The following is an 18,626-nucleotide window of genomic DNA, read 5'->3' as shown; positions in this document are numbered from 1 at the left end:
GGCTTTTGCTTCTGACAGGAACCAGGGAATGCCACCAATCTGGGATGACTGTACAGCTCCCCAAAGGTCCCACCTTAGTATGAGAGAAGAATATTTGTTCAACGATTTCACCATTGCTCAAGGCCCAGCATCTAATTCAGTGTTGATAGCAGCTTCCAACCTTATGGAACCTTTGCTTTTCTAATCTACTCATTGCTCCCAATCTCAGCCCCAGATCACTGATTTTTGTTTTGTTCTAAAAGGTTTTTTTTAATTTATTTATTGACAGAGAGAGAGACAGCGAGAGAGGGAACACAAGCAGGGGGAGTGTGAGAGGAAGAAGCAGGCTTCCCGCTGAGCAGGGAACCTGATGTAGGGCTCGATCCCAGGACCCTGTTATCATGACCTGAGCCGAAGGCAGACCCTTAACAGACTGAGCCACCCAGGTGCCCCTTTGGTTTTGTTTTTTTGCTGTTTTTATTTTTGTTTGTTTTCCCAAGAGGGGAGGGTAGTTTTCCTTGAAGAAATTCAGCAATCCATTGAAAAAGACTATATCATATCAAGGACTTAATTGTTCTATTATAGAAAGGTCCCTCTGAGCAATTTGTCATATTGCCCAAAGTTCAGTTTTATCCAAATCTTCTCCATCTCGCAGTATTTTTCATGTGTCTTTCCTTCTCTTGTTTCCTTTGTCTTTTGAGTTTATATTTTATTTTCTTTTGTTTACTTTCATTTAAAAATTACTGTAGTGGAGCAGTGATAAATTAAAAAAAAATTATTCTGCAATTTTGAACTAGAAGGTTTTGTGTTTATATAATTTTTTTTAGAAACTGTACCAATATACACACACACACACACGCATAATTGTATATAGTTCATATTAAAGTTAACTTTAACTTATGAGTATTGCCTGCCTTTAAAATTACTTGAAAACATAATACTAATAATGGTGCAAAATCTACTTTAGAACGTCTGAATTCTTATTTTGGCTACTTAAGTTTTTCCCCCCCATTCAGTAGGATTTGCTATAACAAATACTATGAGTATCTTGGAACAATAATCTTTGTGTTTTTTACTGATAAATTTTTATTACATAATTCTCAATTACTTTTAAAAATGGTTGAAAAAATATGTATTTCTATCAACTGAGTATAGTAATAGCTCTTTCACTATATTCTCTCTAGCATGTATTTCTATTATTAAAAAATTACAGGGCACCTGGGTGACTCAGTTGGTTAATCATCTGACTCTTGATTTTGGCTCAGGTCATGATCTCAGTGTCCTGAGATCAAGCCCAACATTAGGCTCCATGCTGGGCTTGGAGAATACTTAAGATTTCTCTCTCTCTTTCTCTCTCTCCCTCTCTGTCCCTCCCCACCAACACCACCTGTGTGCTTGCTCTCTCTCTCTATAAAAAAAATTACCAGTCTGATTACCAGTATGATATATAAATACAATGTGCATCTTTATGTGTATAGTCATTATTTATCTTTCATTGCTTATGCTTTAAATTTTCTGAACTTTGTTGATTTTTATATAAATTATCCCTTTACATGATTTGAGGTTTTCCCAATTTCAGTTTCTTAATCTTACATATTAATGCACTGCAGTTAGAAATGTATGTATTATTGCACACAATGAATTTTTAAAAGTAAAAATCTTCTTTGTGGAAATATTATTCAACCATCATTAAATTTTAAAATTTCATTTAGCATCTGTTTTATGCAGTAAAAACCTACAAGTAAAAGTTATTCTTCCTGCTTTGGGTCTTATAAAACAAATGAAGGACTAAACATAACAATAAAGCATACATGTCCAAATCATTATGAGACACAGAGAAATCAATGCCTAACTCAGATCTGGAGTTTAAGAAAAGCTTTACACAAAATAAGACATTTACTTATTCTGAGTTTATAGGATTCATTTCAAACCATTTGAGTATTGAAAATCTAATCTGAGGGTAATACTTATTTTGAGAAGCAAACATAAAACCAGCCGCATACAACTTTCTCACCTTCAGCTCATATATGTTCACCAAGCCATACAATCAAAAATGGGAATAAAATTTCAAGTCAGAATAATTATACATGGTTTTTCTTAACCTAATGCATTAATTATTATTGCTCAGAACCTATTCAGTTCTGTGAGCAATCATAGAAAACCACTCCATTTCAGCCGCATGCAAGGTAAAAGAACAACTCATCCTAAAAAAAAAAAATAAGAATAATAATTTTTATGAAGCTGACAGTTCGATCACAGATTATCACAATGTTGAATACTTAATAAAATTGATTTCAGATACAACTCAGCTATTTAGCGGGCTTATGTTTGTTGGAACATTTAAGTGCATGTAAATACACTCAAACATGTGTTTCACAACAAAGCTCTTCTAATAACTAATTTGTCTTCCTGAGCATCCACTTTCTCCAGGGGAACAATTTCCAAGAGTTGTGCTGACTGAGACGATCTCAGGTTTCCTGTCCTTTCTGGGGAGGCTCTGACTCTGTCTCTTTATTGTTCATGATCTCAGTAGTGCCAAGAGCAGCACTGAGTTGTGGTGGCTGTGAATGTGCCTCCGCTGTGATCTCAAGTAGACAGGAAACAGTATTACTGTTGAAGAGCAGCCAAATGCGGCCCATCCCTTGCCCACTTGCATTCAGTGAGGGTAATTTTATAAAATGTACTCTTCAAAGAACTTGGTTGGGCACAAATTTTAAAGAGCACTAAAAGCAGAAACTACTTTAGAAAAAGGCATTCCTTGCCTTACAGTGATTTTAAAATGTCAAAGAACTACCAAGAACATTCTGAACTAATGTTTGTATCCTCTCAACGTGAGTCCATTTAGGTCACACACATATATGCAAAATTCACCGACGCAGAGCCAGAAAGGGATTTCTGACAGGAGTATTCATTCAACCAAGAAATGTTTTGAGCATCTTCAATGTATTGGGCAGCACAGTAGTGATACACTCTGTAACAAAGAAGACATAGTCCCGAACCTCATGACAATTCAGGTTTGTGAGGAAGGCAGGCAACAAACAAAACAAACAGAAAGATAATAATCACAGATCATGATACATGATATAAAGAAAATGAACAGTTTTTTTATGATAGTAAGTATAGGGAGAACTAGTTTAGGTAAAACTGACTGGGACAACTACATAGAGAGATGTATAACTTCTAATGGTACGGTGAGGAGGGGTGTGAGGAGGAGTGATTTGAATAAGAAGATGTGTAAAGGCCCTGGGGGTGAGCAGAGGAACTAAAAGAACAGAGAACAGGACAGCTGACACATGGTGATCATGGGGAAATGAAAAAAAATGAGAAATGAAATTGGGAAATTAGCTTTTATTCTGTTGGAGGTGGGGAGCAGGACGTGCTTTATAGGCCTCTTTTGGAATGTACAGGCAATTCTAAATATAAGCAAGAGCCATTGAAAAATTTAAAGCAGAGAAATAAAATGATCAAGTTTGTTTTAAAAATGTCAGTGTGATCACTATATGAAAATTAATTGAGCTGATTAGAAGTCGGAAATTGTGAAAAATGGCTCAGAAATGATGGCTTGCACTAGAGTTTGTTAATAGAGAGAGGTGGACAGATTTGAAATATACTTCAAAAGTATTAATCAACAGGCATTGTGGATTGGATTGAGCATGAGGATGGTGTGGGAATAATTGAGAATGAATCCCAAGCTCCTAGCTTGAGAAACTATGGAAATGGTATTGTCATTCTTGGAAAAGAATAGGCTTGAGAGAAAAATATTTGAAGAAAGGATTGAAGGTAGAAATAAAAAGTTTGATTCTGGGTATCTTATATTTAAGATATTTGTAACACGGGGCGCCTGGGTGGCTCAGTCGTTAAGCGTCTGCCTTCGGCTCAGGTCATGATCCCAAGGTCCTGGGATTGAGCCCCGCATCGGGCTCCTTGCTCAGCAGGGAGTCTGCTTCTCCCTCTCCCACTCCCCCTGCTTGTGTTCCCTCTCTGGCTGTCTTTCTCTCTGTCAAATAAATAAAACCTTAAAAAAAAAAAAGATATTTGTAACACATCTAAATATAACTGTTTGGCTAATAAGACATCAGATGGATATATTGAGTCCAAAAGAGAGTGTTGGACTGTGCATATGAAATAGTATTTGAAGACATGGAAATGAATGCGCTAAGGTAGAATTTAAATTAGAGAAGAACCTTCCATCTCCAGATGGAAAATTTTCCCAACTGAGTCAAAAGCAGCTGACAAGTTTCCGTTGGATTTTATATGAGGGAGATCACTGCTGATCTGGACAATAGCAGTTTTAGATGGCAGAAGTCAGTTATAAATAGGCTGAAGAATGAATGGGAGGTCAATAAGTGGATTCAATGTGTAGACAACTCTTGAGAAGTTTGTTTTGTGAATGGTGAAACAAGAAAACCCTAGTGGCAGTCAAGAGAGGACTTTTTTTTTGGAAGCAGAAGATACTAAAGCACATTTATAGGTTGTTTGCAAAATTCTATACATATAGTGGCATCAGTGTTGCAGGAAAGATGATGAATGACTGAGGAACAAAGTCCTTAAAAAAGTGAGGGGGTAGAAATCAGAGCACACATGGAAATATGGATTTTTCAGAAGAGAGGAATTCTTTCTTCATCCAGAAAAAAAAGAGGAAGATGGGCCACCTGAGTGGCTTGGTTGGTTGGGCATCTGGCTCTTGATTTCAGCTCAGTTCCTGATCTCAGGGTTGTGAGGTTTGAGTCCCACGCTGGGCTCCATGCTGAGCATGGAGCCTACTTAAAAGAAGAAAAAAAAAAAAAAAAGGAAGAAGCAGCACATAGAACAGTATCCAAAAGATAGGCAAATTAAATATGGTCTGATAAAATTTAAGAAATTCTGAAAGAAATATTGACAAAATGTATTGGCCACGGTTAAAGGAAAAATCTCATTGGACAAGATGAGCAAACAGAAGTTGATTTTGTTTTTTTGTTTTGGGTTGTTTTTTTAAGATTTTATTTATTTATTTATTTATTTGACAGAGAGAGAGAGAGAGCAGAAGCCGAGGGAGAGGCAGTAGCAAACTCCCCGCTGATCAGGGAGCCCAACGTGGGGCTCGATGCCAGGACCCTGGGATCGTGACCTGAGCTGAAGGCAGCCGCTTAACAGATTGAGCCACCCAGGCGCCCCAGAAGTTGATTTTGTTAATATTTTCGCTAATGATGGAGGAAAGAACACAGACCAAGTGTCGACACTCATCTCTGAGACAAAGGGGGCAGGGTTTTTAGGATATGAGATGAGGGAACCATAAGCCATCTGTATTTCCTAAGTAGCTTACCCAAAGGAAAAGTAAATTTTCTCCTCCTTTGGTAGGTTCCTACCTAGCCTGGAACAAAGGGGCGTTATCTTCCTTGATTTTATTTGAAAAGGATGGCTCCCAGGTCTTTGAGAAAGACATTCCTGGCTTTTATAACTGGCAAGAGGCTTTTAAAAAGATCTATATCTCAAAGGGGCAGAGAAAGAAGTCACAATTTTAAGTTTTCTAAAGTAAGCACTCTAAGAAAAGAAGTGGCAGGCCTAGAGTGAGGAAGGAAACTGGGGAAAGTTTTAAGCCAAGGGGGATGTTAAGGCTGTCTTGCTCTCCACATGGAAATGTCTGGCCACATAAAATTAAACACCACATGTATGTAGTCACATATTTTAACTGTTTTTCTTATTTAAAGGCATTGTTTTTCTCATTAATAAGCTGATGTAGAGGAAAACATATGTAAATTGAATGCATGACCCATGATATAAATTCTAATGGCACCCTCTGAAGATTTTTTTTTTTTTGCAGATTAGTGTGTTTGCATTTGAAAAATTGTATTATAATTATGTTTATACGTCTATCCCTTCCACTGCAGGATGACTCCTAGTACTTTAGCATATTCTGCATTGTTTCACTAGTGCTCAGCAGCATGCTTGGTATAAAGTGGATAATTTTAAAATAACCTTCATTTTGTGAGCCCCTTGACCCATACACTCACTCGCCATAGCAGCCCAAATCTTTTGCTTGGTTCTGGGTGGATTCTCATAACCAGGAGGACACACACTTTCCACTCCATTTTCAGACTTTATCCCCAGCTCTCCTTTGATCTCAAGCTGAGCTCCATTTTCCCTCCCTGAATGTGCCATTCTAATTGTTATGTGGCCCAAGAAAAATATTTCCAGATAAGAAGGCTGAGGAGGTGCTCCTTTCCTCCCCACCACCCATGCCTGTGATGAATTCAAGATCCTACAGCCAGGATCTGTGTGTCGCTGGAGCTCCATCACTTGCCAAGACTTCATCTCTTACCTGGAACAACCACTTTACGTGTCCTTAATCTTCATAACAGTGTCACGTATATGGGGGTTGGTCTTATCTTTATTTTATAGATGAGGATTTCAAATCAGAGTGAGATTAAGTATATTGCCCAAGGTCATTTTCAGAAAATGATAATGCTGGGATTCAAACCCACACAGTTTGGCACTAAAGCCTGAGTCTTAACTGCTGTCCTTCCTTGCATTTCCATAAGAAATGACCCAGTTTAAGAAATGTGAAGGAAGGGTGCCTGGGTGGCTCAGTTGGTTAAGTGTCTGCCTTTGGCTCAGTTCATGATTTCAGGGTCCTGGGATCAAGCCCCACATCAGGCTCTCTGCTCAGTGGGGAGCCTGCTTCTCCTTCTCCCTTTGCTCCTTTCCCTGCTCATGCTCTTTCTCTCTTGCTTACTCTCTCTCTCAAATAAATAAATAAAATCTTTAAAAAAAATTACCAAAAAAAATGTGAAGGAAAACTACAATATGTGATTTAACAAGTTGGTAAAATATTTACTTTCTAAATGCCACTGAATCTCTAAGTGTATTAGCAAACAAAAACAAAATGCTGACTAGACAGCCACGGCAGATTATTTTTTTTAAAGTAAGTCAAGGATCTCCTCTCATTGTCAGTTCTTATAAATAATAATCAGTTTAGTATTCTTTATTTTTGAACATTATTTTCCATATATTGATGTAGATCATAGGAAACATCTTTCTAACCAAAGTTCCTATGTTCATATGTTCCTTGACCTTGCAATAGTAAGTAGGAAACAATGAGTCACTAATGAATAAAAACTTTATGTAGCTGTAAGAGAGATACATAGGAGCCTTTGACAGGCCAAAAAAAAAAAACACACAAATTTCCTGTTACCAAATATCAGGTTTTGCAGGATTTAAGTCATATTTGTTTAAATAGTTCTTTTTCAATAAAAATATGACCGAGAGAAGGATAGACAGAAAAAAGCACTTTGAACTTTACATTTTCAACTTTAACAGTGATTACTGCCAGTGGACACTAGGAAGCTAAGCGGTCATCCCTCCGTGACTAGACATGTATTTGTTTTCATTTTTCAAAAGAATATACATTTTGTGATTAAATATAAATATATTTATTAATAAAGTTGAAGTCTGTCCTTGTAAAAAAATAAAAAATAAATAGTTTTCTTTCTGGCTTCTAGCCAGCTGTTGCCAGTGTCTGTGAAAAGCCTGGGAACACTACCTCAGAGTGAAATACCAAGCCTTAAAGGAAGGTAGAGTCATTCTTCAGTCGGGAACAAATGGATGGTAGACAAAGAGGTTGGCAAAGTCTTCATTTTCTTTTCCTTTGATTGACCTCCTCAAAATGAAAAGCCCTCCTGAAAACAGGTGGTCCTGAAAATCTGTAGATAATTAAGCAAAATGAGGCTTGTTGACAGCTTGGCATGAAATGTGAATCTTTAATTACATTTTAATGACAACTCATATTACTTTACATAACTATGTTAGGTGGTATAACATGAGATTAAGAACTGCTAATACAGATTTTGAGTTGTTTTTCCCAACATTTATAAAACTGTGAGTAATAAAAACATTTAATGATTCAACGGCTAATAGAGATTCCTTTTGTATATGTAACATGTCTGTTTATCATTTTTGTTATATAGTACTTACATAATTATTAAAAATATTGTTAACTTATTTCAGGGATAGCTAAACTGAAAGAGTGTGTTCTGGCTACAGTCGTACCTAAAATCAGTGCTATTAGACTCCTCATTAACATTAGACAGTCATATTATTTTTGAACAAAACACAAATTACAAAGACCTTTAAAAGTCTCTCTAAAGGGGCGTCTGGATGGCTCAGTCCTTAAGTGTCTACCTTCCTCTCAGGTCATGATCCCAGGGTCCTGGGATCGAGCCCCGCATCTGGCTCCCTGCTTAGCGGGAAGCCTGCTTCTCCCTCTCCCACTCCCCCTGCATGTGTTCCCTCTCTTGCTGTCTCTCTCTGTCAAATAAATAAATAAAGTATATAAAAAAAAGTCTCTCTAAAGACTAATTTTTTTTTTTACTTTATTGGTTAAAGAGTTTTAGTTCTGTAGTAGCTTCACCAAGAATTATGATTAGTGTTTTTTTTTTAAGTTTAATGCTTTAAACTGCTAGTAAACTTATTTATTTTGAATTCCACATAAATTATTCTAAGCAGCTTATATAGATGAACTTGAATCCAAGCTTTTCCCAAAGTGATTTCAACCATCTGTGAAAATATTGTACCATATCATATCCCTCATTTATCCTAATTAGGTCTTATGTAATAAATCATCTCCTTGTCCAGTAAAAGTGCTGTGATTTTTTTCAAACAGGTCATACACTCAAAGGTATTGAAATGAATGGAATTTAATAGGTTATATTTTTAATGGTATAACTTTAAACATGAAGAAATAATATAAATCTGTGTTCCCTTTTTTGGCTAAATCATGAGGATATACTATTTAGTATTTTAGTTCAAAGGCAGGGTAAATTTGGAAAATAACAAATCCATTTGGTGCTTAGCAAAATGGGCTGCACTTCTTTTTTTTTTTTTTCTGGTTCTGACAATATATAAATTGTCACAAATTAGCTAATCATTATTCTGAGAGAGAAAATAGCCACATCAAAGTGCACATGTTCAAAATGAAGCTCAGGACTTTTCCTCCAAACCTGGTGCCCCATTAAAACTCTTCATCTTGCTCAATTATACCACCATGAACCATTTGTTCATGCCTGAAACTTGACTAATCCATCTCCCTCCCCCTAAATCCTGTCCACTACCAAGTCTTGTTGATTCTATCTCCTAAATATATCTTAATTATATTCATCCTTGTCTCTTTCCACTAGCCCCTATTATGCCCAAACATTGCATTTGTCTTCCCTTATCAACTTTTACCTATTTCCAAGCCATTCTCCATCCTATAGACAGATTCTTTGTAGAAACTATTAAGAAGATAATACAATCCTTTTGGAATAAGCTCTAGATTAAACAATAACAATAATAAAACCAAGCATATACTTACCCCATAACCAAGAAATTCCAATCCTAGATATTCACTTAAGAGTAATGAAAAAAATATATATTTTACTAAAAGCCTTGTATAAGAATGTCCATGGTTGCTTATAAAGCCAAAATTGGAAACTGCTCAAGCAGCCACCAAGAGGAGGAGGGATAAAGTGTCATATATTTATACAACAAAATACTACTCAGAAATTTAAAAAACAAAACAACCTGCTGGTAGGCTCAATGTGTCTGAATCTCAAAAAATGTTATGCTGAATGAAAGAAGCCTTACATGGAACACATTCTTTGATTCTATTTATCTAAAATTCTAGAATAGGCAAGACTAATCTATGGTTAAAAAAAAAAAATCAGAACACTAGCTGCCAATGAGGAGGCGAGAATGGGAACAGGAGTTGACTGCGAAGGAACATACAACAATTAACTGGGTAATAGAAATGTCCTACATCTTTTTTTATTGAAGTATATTTCACATATAACATTATATTAGTTTCAGATGTACAGTGTAATGATTTGATATTTATATATACTGCAAAATAATCACCACAATAAGTCCAGTTAATATCCATCAGCTATGTAGTTACAATGTTTTTTTTCTCCTGATGAGAACTTTTAAGACCATTTGATAGGGGTTTGCAGTTGCAAAGTTTAGGCTTATGCATTTGTCAATGCTCATAGAAAGGTTATCACTTGTGTATTTCACAGTATAACATTTTACCTTAAAAATATAAATAATATTAAATAAATCTTGAACTCTAATTAACAATATGCATGCTCAGGTTCTTAAGGGTGAGATTGCTGGTGTCTGAAAAAACTTTGAAGTGCATTAAAAAATAAGACTAAACTGTTGTATATCTTGATTGTGGTGGCTATGTGACACCCAGGATTTGTCAAAGCTCATAGAAATGTATACTAAAGGGGCACCTGGGTGGATCAGTCAGTGGGGCACCTGACTCTTGATTTTGGCTTAGGTCATGGTCTCAGGGTCATGGGATGGAGCTCCACATGGGGCTCTACACTCAGTGTGGTGTCGGCTTGGGAATCTCTCTCTCTTTCTCCCTTTGCCCCTCCTTCTGCCCCCACTTATGTGCGCACGCACTCTCTCTCTCTCAAAAAAAAATAAAAAGAAAAAGAAAAAGAAAGAAAAAAATGTGTACCAAAAAGAGTAAAATTTTCTGTTGTAAATTATACTTCAGTTTTCAAAATGCCTCAAAAGATAAGGTGGGTCAATAGATGGCTAAATGATTGGACAGATGAGATATTTACAGTTAAAGAATCAAGGTAGTGGATGCTTGGGAGTTTACTGCACAATAATTTCCACTTTTCTGATGTTCGAAAATGTCCCATAACAATATGTGGGGGAAATATGTAAATCCGGCAAGATTGCATTGTTCCCATGCTTAAAAGTCTATAATAGCTTGGATTTGCTCTAGGATTATTAACATGGTATAAAGGTTCCACATGCCTGGATCTCTCCCTGAGCTTTAAGTCATATAGGTCACTTACTCCTCATGCACCAATTTCTAATCATACCCTTCTTTGTCGGTTTTTACAAAATAACAGACTCTTTTTCCCAGGGACCTTATAATTAATGACAGTGTAAATTGTGTGATTATCTGACTCCTCTGGTAGTTTTTAAAACCCATTTGACCATGATCCATTAATATATCTCTAGTGCATATCTCCATACCCAGGACTTGGCCTAATGTAAGTACTAAATAATTACATATCAAAGCACATATGAAAACTAACTGAAGAGGTAGTCCCCTGAGTCATTTCAAAGTGAATCATGAATCATTTGCATGGTCTAACCATTGATTTTTAAATATCCCCTCATTTCTTAAAAGGGTAGTAATTTCATACAGTGATAATGAAGCCATGTTAAATGAGACACTAAGAAAAAATATTTTTGAAAATCATCAATTGGCAAAGTATCCCAGGTGTTTTATTTTATTATGGCAAAATAAATAATTCTGACAAGCAGTTTACCTGATTATAAATTTTTGTCTTAATATGTTTTTGAAGACTTATATAAATAGGTGTTGACTCAAACATTAATTTTCATTCCACATAAATTTAGTTGCTTATAAGATGGTGTAAGAAGACAACAAATTTGCATTTTGACATGAAATAAGACATAAGTCATCCTCAAAGAGAACAGGTGGGGAGTAGGAGGAGGTCGAGACTCCTTCCTCTTGGAATAGCTATAAAGCTTTTCTGATTATAGTATTAGAGCAAATCTGTAGGATAATGGTTAAATTGCTCTATAGACAAATCTCAGTGCTACTGGTACTGATTAATACTCTAGTGATTTTTACCATGAACTCAGCTAAGGGAAACAAGAATAGCACAGTCTCATTGCCCGATTTTCAGATGTGTACATCAGGAAATTTAGTAGGCAGATATTTCTCTTTAAAAAAATAATAACCAGGGACTCCTGGCTGGTTTAGTCAGTGGAACAAGAGACTCAGTCTTGGGGTTGTGGGTTTGAGCCTTATGTTGGGTATAGAGATTACTTCAAACTAAAGTCTTAAAAAATATAAAATAAAAATAAAATAATAACCAGAAGACAAAATAAAAAGTATTGACAAAAGAGAGACTAAGTGTATGTAAGGCACTATGAAGTAGTCTTTCAGTTGAAATGTGTGAGAAGATAAAGACAGTTCTGTAGTTAGGTGAGGAGATTTCACAAATTCCTATGAAATATGAATGGTTAATATTTTCGTAACTTGTACTAAAAACCTTCTAGGTTTTATATAATCTCAGATATTGGACTAGAGGGAGAAGAAAGGCAGAAAAAGCTTTTTTATGTCACTTACGAAGTTCCTACAAAAGAACTCACCATTGGAATTATTAAAAATTATGTACACTTTAATGCACATTGCAATTGTCTGTAGTAACTACATATTTTTCCACTGGGTGGAAATGAGGTGCAGGGAGAACATTTAAAGTGAACTGAGCTATGCTGTTTAAGTCCCAGCACATATCCGTTGGAACTGCATGAATGAGCTGAGTTTAACCTAGTGATTGTAGACGAGGGACCCTGGGAATTACATTTGCAAGATTTAAGCAGAGACTATAAGATATTTGCTCAGTAACTTCCTTTTATTCCTTTATTTTGCCAGAGTTCTGAGAATATGCAATGAAGGAAGACACCAATTCTCAAGTGAATAATCCCTTCTATAAAGGCTGCCAAACACGTAGCTGACCGCAAATGGCAAAAACTAAATTTGCTTCTCAAAAATATGCTCATTAGAAACAAGGCTGATGTTCTGTTACAAATCTTTATATTGAATATGTTGCATTTTGAAGAGAAGCAAATAGAAAGATGGGGGTTTGCCCAGGATGTTTTGTAATGGTCTACCAAAAATCTCTCAGGGTAACATTTAAAAGGTGATTTCATTACTGTCTGGGTTTTGTTGAAACTTCTTTACCCAGAAAATCAATTGTTTCTCAGATGTGATCCAACTCAGAGATGTTAACTTACTATAAATTGAGAAACTGGAATGTAATACAGAATACCGATTTATTCATTTACAATAAGAATTATGAATTTATTCTGACCAAAATGCACACGTTGCCATGATCAAGATATGGTTTATTTCAGAACTACATAAAAACTAAAACAGAAATTTAGTTATTACCCAAGGAATCAGTACTAGGAATTTAGGTGATCCTCAACAGTTTCTTTCAACCTAACACATTCTTTCTCCCAAAAGACACAACCTTGCTAGACAATATTACCCCTGGTGTTTGACAAAATATTCTTCTATCTAATGCTGTGTACATTGACGATTATTTTTTCTGTTCATTGTTTTCCAGGTCCCTGTGATGAATAATGAACCTTTCTTCAAATATGTTTATAAAGCTTATTTGACCACAGTCCAGTCCACACTAGTAGTCACTAAATGTAACTTTACATATTTTTAATTTCGTCCACTAAATATTGAATTCTTTTTTTTTCCTCACAAAGGCTACCTGATTTTATTCCCAAGTCTTTCAAAAGGAGGGGTTCAGAGGCCATCTTACACTACCTGCACTTGTCACAATCTTCAACCACATGAAAATCCTGTAGTTCCTATAATCGGGTTTAGTTTGGAAGACACCTTGTCCTCAGCTGCTGTCGACACTGCCATTTCTGACTGATCTTTCTCCACGTAAGCTTCAAGCATGCCAATGACAATTTTAGGCCAAAGTAGTAGCCTGAATTGCTGAAAAAGATATCAGGGTTAGCAAAAAAGTGAGATAGGACTTAGTTCTCTGTGAAGAATTTCTGCAAGATATTAACAGTTGTCCCTTACTAGGAAGATTCCAGGGTCAGAATCTTGGGAAGACTTTTTAAAACAAAGCTACATAATTCTGTGTGCTGGCATGTGTCTGTAACTCTCTAATAAAAGACAAAGTATTATCACATACTATATCAGCTATTTGACCATGGAATTCTTTTCTTATAGTACACCCACTAACAGCTAATGGAATGAAGGTTTGGGATCTACAGGTAAAATCAAATATTCACATTCAAATATAAATACAAAAATCAATTCACAGTAAAATATAAAATGCTTTGGATCTTCTTATTACTGCTCTCTCACTTGGAAAATTATGGAGAGTTGATTGGAAGAGCAGCTATTAGTAGATAAATAATAACAATAATAGTAGTAGTAGTAACTGTAATAATAATAGGTGATAGTGATATCAGGGAGAAACTAGAACTTCTATGGCAGTGTTTACTCAAGTGTGACCTCTAGAGCACCAATATCACAATCATCTGGGCTGTTTTACAATGGTGCAAATTCCTAAGTCCCTCTGAAGACTTAACTATATCAGAATCTCCTGGGGATGGACCACAAGAGTCTGGATTTTAAATAGACCTACCATGAAATCTTTATGTACACTTGAGTTTGAGAATTATCGAATTGGGTTCTCTATTTAACTTAGAAAAAGACATGACAAAACAGTTTAGAAGATTTGATAGACCCCCTGGCATCCACCGTGCCATGAGATTCGGACAATGTCTTAATCAGAGAGAGAGAGAGAAACTTTTGTAAAGATTTTGTAAGCTCCGGTATATATTATTTTCTCCAATATCTGTCCAATTTTGTCATTCACATCATATCTAAAGAGGCCAGGAAAGCTTCTTCAGCACATAATGACACACATGAAAATCTTAAAGTAGGTAGACTATATATACGAAACAGAGAAAAAATATACATTCATATTTCTTTCCTGTTTTCCTATTTTCTTTCCTATTTCCATAATTCACAAGAGAACTATAAGGACCCCAGAGTTATGTCAAAACTGAACAGACTTTTAAATTTGATTGTTTGGTAATAAAAGAGGAAATAAATGAAATTTCTGGCCATTCAGGGACAACCTAAAAGAATATGAAACACTTTTAAACATTTAATTTCAAATTTAAACATTTCTTTCAAAAAAATAAACAGAATTTAAAAAATAAACTTTTCTTTCAGCATTTACTTTAAGCAAGTTGAAGTATGACACCTCCTATTATTTTTTTTTTAAGATTTTATTTATTTATTTAAGACAGAATGAGAGAGCGAGAGAGCACATGAGAGGGAGGAGGGTCAGAGGGAGAAGCAGGCTCCCCGCCAAGCAGGGAGCCCGATGCGGGACTCGATCCCGGGACTCCAGGATCATGACCTGAGCCAAAGGCAGTCGCTTAACCGACTGAGCCACCCAGGCGCCCCAACACCTCCTATTATTAATGTTAGGGCTCTGTGAGCTCAGATCTTTAAAAACTTAACTTTATATACATGTCTCAAAGAAAAGTATGTCCCTTTCCATTCCCCTCACTCCTTCAAATATTTATAAACATTACAAATATTTCAACTTATGAGATCTTCCCATTTGGCATTCAGAAAATTTGTAATTTTTCCACTAGTGAGTCACTGAAAATATAGCTAGATCTGCCTATATCCATTTTCTGCCCTTTCTCAAACCCTTAACTGATACCTGTTAGTTTCTTTAACATCATTGAAATAAGCTGTCTGAAATGAATATCGCTCCATAGTTCCCTGCACTAAAAGAAAAAAAAAAAAAGCATGTTTGAGAAAGATAAATATTTTTTAAACTTTTAATTCTTTATTAAGTTTTGGTTCTAAGAAAAGTAATTTCATGTTCAAGATAACTAGTGTTTAAATGGGATCACTGGTGAGTTTGGTTCAAATGCAAAGAAACCAGTTATAAGGGTGTTTAAATATAAACATGAAATATGTGATGCATTGATCATATGAATATGTTACCTCTATAATGATAATGGTCATTGCTATCATTAGTTGAAAAATTACTATAGCCCAGCATTATGTTAAGCACTAAATATGCATTAATTAATCTTCATAACAATTTAAATATATTGATACTATTATCTCCATTTTTAAAAATTATAAAACTGCATTCAGAAATGTTAAAAAAAACTTGCCCAGGTGATTTAGCAGGTCTGCCCATTGTAAAAGAGCAAATCTACTCTGTCTTATTAAGAAATCAACATAACATCCCATAAAAATATTTAATTTTTTTAAATAAATAAATCACATTAATTAATGTGATTAATTTTCTAGTAACTTTAGCTCACAGCTACACCTACTATTTTCCAAAGTACCTCTGCATGTCGAGGTCTCTATGCAAGCCACTGACATTTTTCTTTAACTCAAACTTACCATCTTAGGTAGACCATCACTGTTTGTGAAATATGGTGTGTGACACCTCTTCAGCATCCACCCCCACTTTTTTTGGTAAGGAGTCTCTTTTTAAGCTTTCTTTGTGGGAATGGCATATCAATTAGACTAAAAAATCAAGGGAATGCCCAAGTGGCCCAAAATAGGCATATGACATTCACTGTCCTAAAAATGTAGCTCTTCAGTGGGTGACAGAAAAGCAGAAAGTGATAAAATGAATCATGAGATTGATCTGCCAGGAGAAGCCTATCTTTTGTTTTGCTTTTCCTTCATTTGAGTTAGTTTCTGTTTCAGCAAAGAACCTCAACTGTAATGAAGGTATTAGGAGAGTTAACAAATGCTGTTATTGCTCACCACAATCAGTCAGTACGTCTTTATTAAATAAAGCACTGTGTTATCTATTCCATGGATTTTTTTTTTTTAAAAAAAGCATTAAAAAAAATCCCTGCCCTATGGGGCCGCCTGGGTGGCTCAGTCATTGGGCATCTGCCTTCCGCTCAGGTCATGATCCCAGGTCCTGGGATAGAGCCCCGCCATCGGGCTCGCTGCTCCGCGGGAAGCCTGCTTCTCCCTCTCCCACTCCCCCTGCTTGTGTACCCTCTCTCACTGTGTCTCTCTCTGTCAAATAACTAAATAAAATCTTTAAAAAAAAAAAATCCCTGCCCTAAAAAAGATTGCAATCTCATTGGAAGGATATAGCATATTCATGTACAAAAACAATGGAACTCATTTAATATAACATAATTTAAGACAGTTTATGCTAAGTACCAAATATTTGAATACAGCAGTATTTTCTGTTGTTCAGAAGACAGAGACATCGCTTACTGCAAGGTTCATTGGGCAGGTTTCATTTTATAGATGGGCTTCAGCTAGACAAATTTAAATTTTAAAAGGAAAATGACATGGACAAAGTTCTAGCAGCTTAAAGGCATGAAGCCTGTCCTGGGTATATTTAGAAAACCAGTTTAGAAAAAAGGTGTGAAAGGCAATACTTCTGTTTGAAGATTTCCAAAGTGAAATGCACACATCCCGAGGGAAGATCACAAGCTAGTGCAGTGTAAGAGACAATAACCAGAACTATTTCTTATGTTACTTTTATCTTGTTATTTTAATTTTTACTTATGTATATATTTTAAAACATATGAAATATTATAGTACGATATGTACATACTAGATAAATAAGTATGCCTATATTGGGAATGTTTCAATAATGTTTTGCTTTAGGAATAGGTGGTCAAAGGTGTCTTTTGATAGTAATACAATATCTATTAAATTACAAAAATAATCATCAAAATAGTTTATTATTATATCATACAAAAAATTTTTAAAATTTAAAAATCCCTAGTTGTCTACCATTGTTTTTCTTTTTTTAAGATTTATTTATTTACTTTAGAGAGCGTGAGAGAGAGAGAGAGTGGGGGGGGCAAAAGGAGAGGAAGAGAATTTCAAGCAGACTCCCCAGTGAGTATGATGCAGGGCTCCATCTCACAACCCTGAGATCATGACCTAAGCCAAAATCAGGAGTCGGACTCTTAACCAACTGAGCTACCCAGGTGCCCATCTGCCATTGTTTTTCAAAGTTCTACACATTCTGGACCCAATTTCATTTACATTTTTATATTTTACTCATTTCAATATAACTTGCATGAGCATGTTATACAATTTCCTATCTCCATACCTATCCCCAACAATTACTATTTATGTTCTTTCTTTCTTTCCTTTCTTTCTCCCTTCATTCTTTCCTTTCTATTTTCTTTCACTCTTGGTTCTAAATAGATTTTTCATACTACAAATGGACTTGGCACTGTTCTAGGTTACTGAGACCAAAATGTGAAAATGTAATTCTTATCTTAATAATCTAATATTCTAGTAAAGGATCTCATACTCATACAACATTTTCCTGTTCCATAATCTCTTGTCAAAATCTTTATCTTCCTCTGAATCTCTTCCCTTCATGCATTATGGGATTCCATGGGATTCCATTTCATGAATCTTCTCAGGACTTAATGAGGTAGCTGCTCCTAGTAATCTCTTTTCACATATAAAGCCATTGAGGCAAGAAGAAGGTACAATTGGCATTTAAACCCAAGTTGTCTGTCTTCAGATGCACTCTTCTACATAACCCTGTGCTAATGCTTAGCAATGCAGGATGAGAAAGGATATGTGCGCTAGTCTGCTAGGACTGCCATAACAAAATACCACAGACTGGGTGGCTCAAACAACAGATATTTCTTTTCTCACAGTGCAGGAGGCTGGAAGGCCAGGATTGAGGTGTTGGCAGGATTGGCATCTTCTGAGGCCTCTCTCCTTGGCTTGCAGTTGGCCACCTTCTCAGTCTGTCTTCACACGGCCTTTTCTCTGTGCACACACAGCCCTAGTGTCTCTTCCTCTTCTTAGAAGGCATCAATTCTATTGGATTAGGGGCCCACCCTTATGTCCTTCTAACCTTAAGGCCCTGTTTCCAAAAACAGTCATATTCTGAGGTACTGGGATTAACACTTCAGCATATAAATTTAGGGCAACATAATTCATTCCACAATAATGGGTGATTCACAGCTGGTTCAAAAGCTGATCAGAGCAGGTTTCTGGACTCAAATCCAAACCTGAAGATTTGGAATCTATACCA

This window comes from Leptonychotes weddellii, chromosome 12 (genome assembly GCF_054177405.1).
Source record: "Leptonychotes weddellii isolate Sample4059 chromosome 12, ASM5417740v2, whole genome shotgun sequence".
NCBI lineage: Eukaryota > Metazoa > Chordata > Mammalia > Carnivora > Phocidae > Leptonychotes > Leptonychotes weddellii.
The sequence above is the reverse complement of the archived record's forward strand: the minus strand, read 5'-3'. Positions refer to the sequence as shown.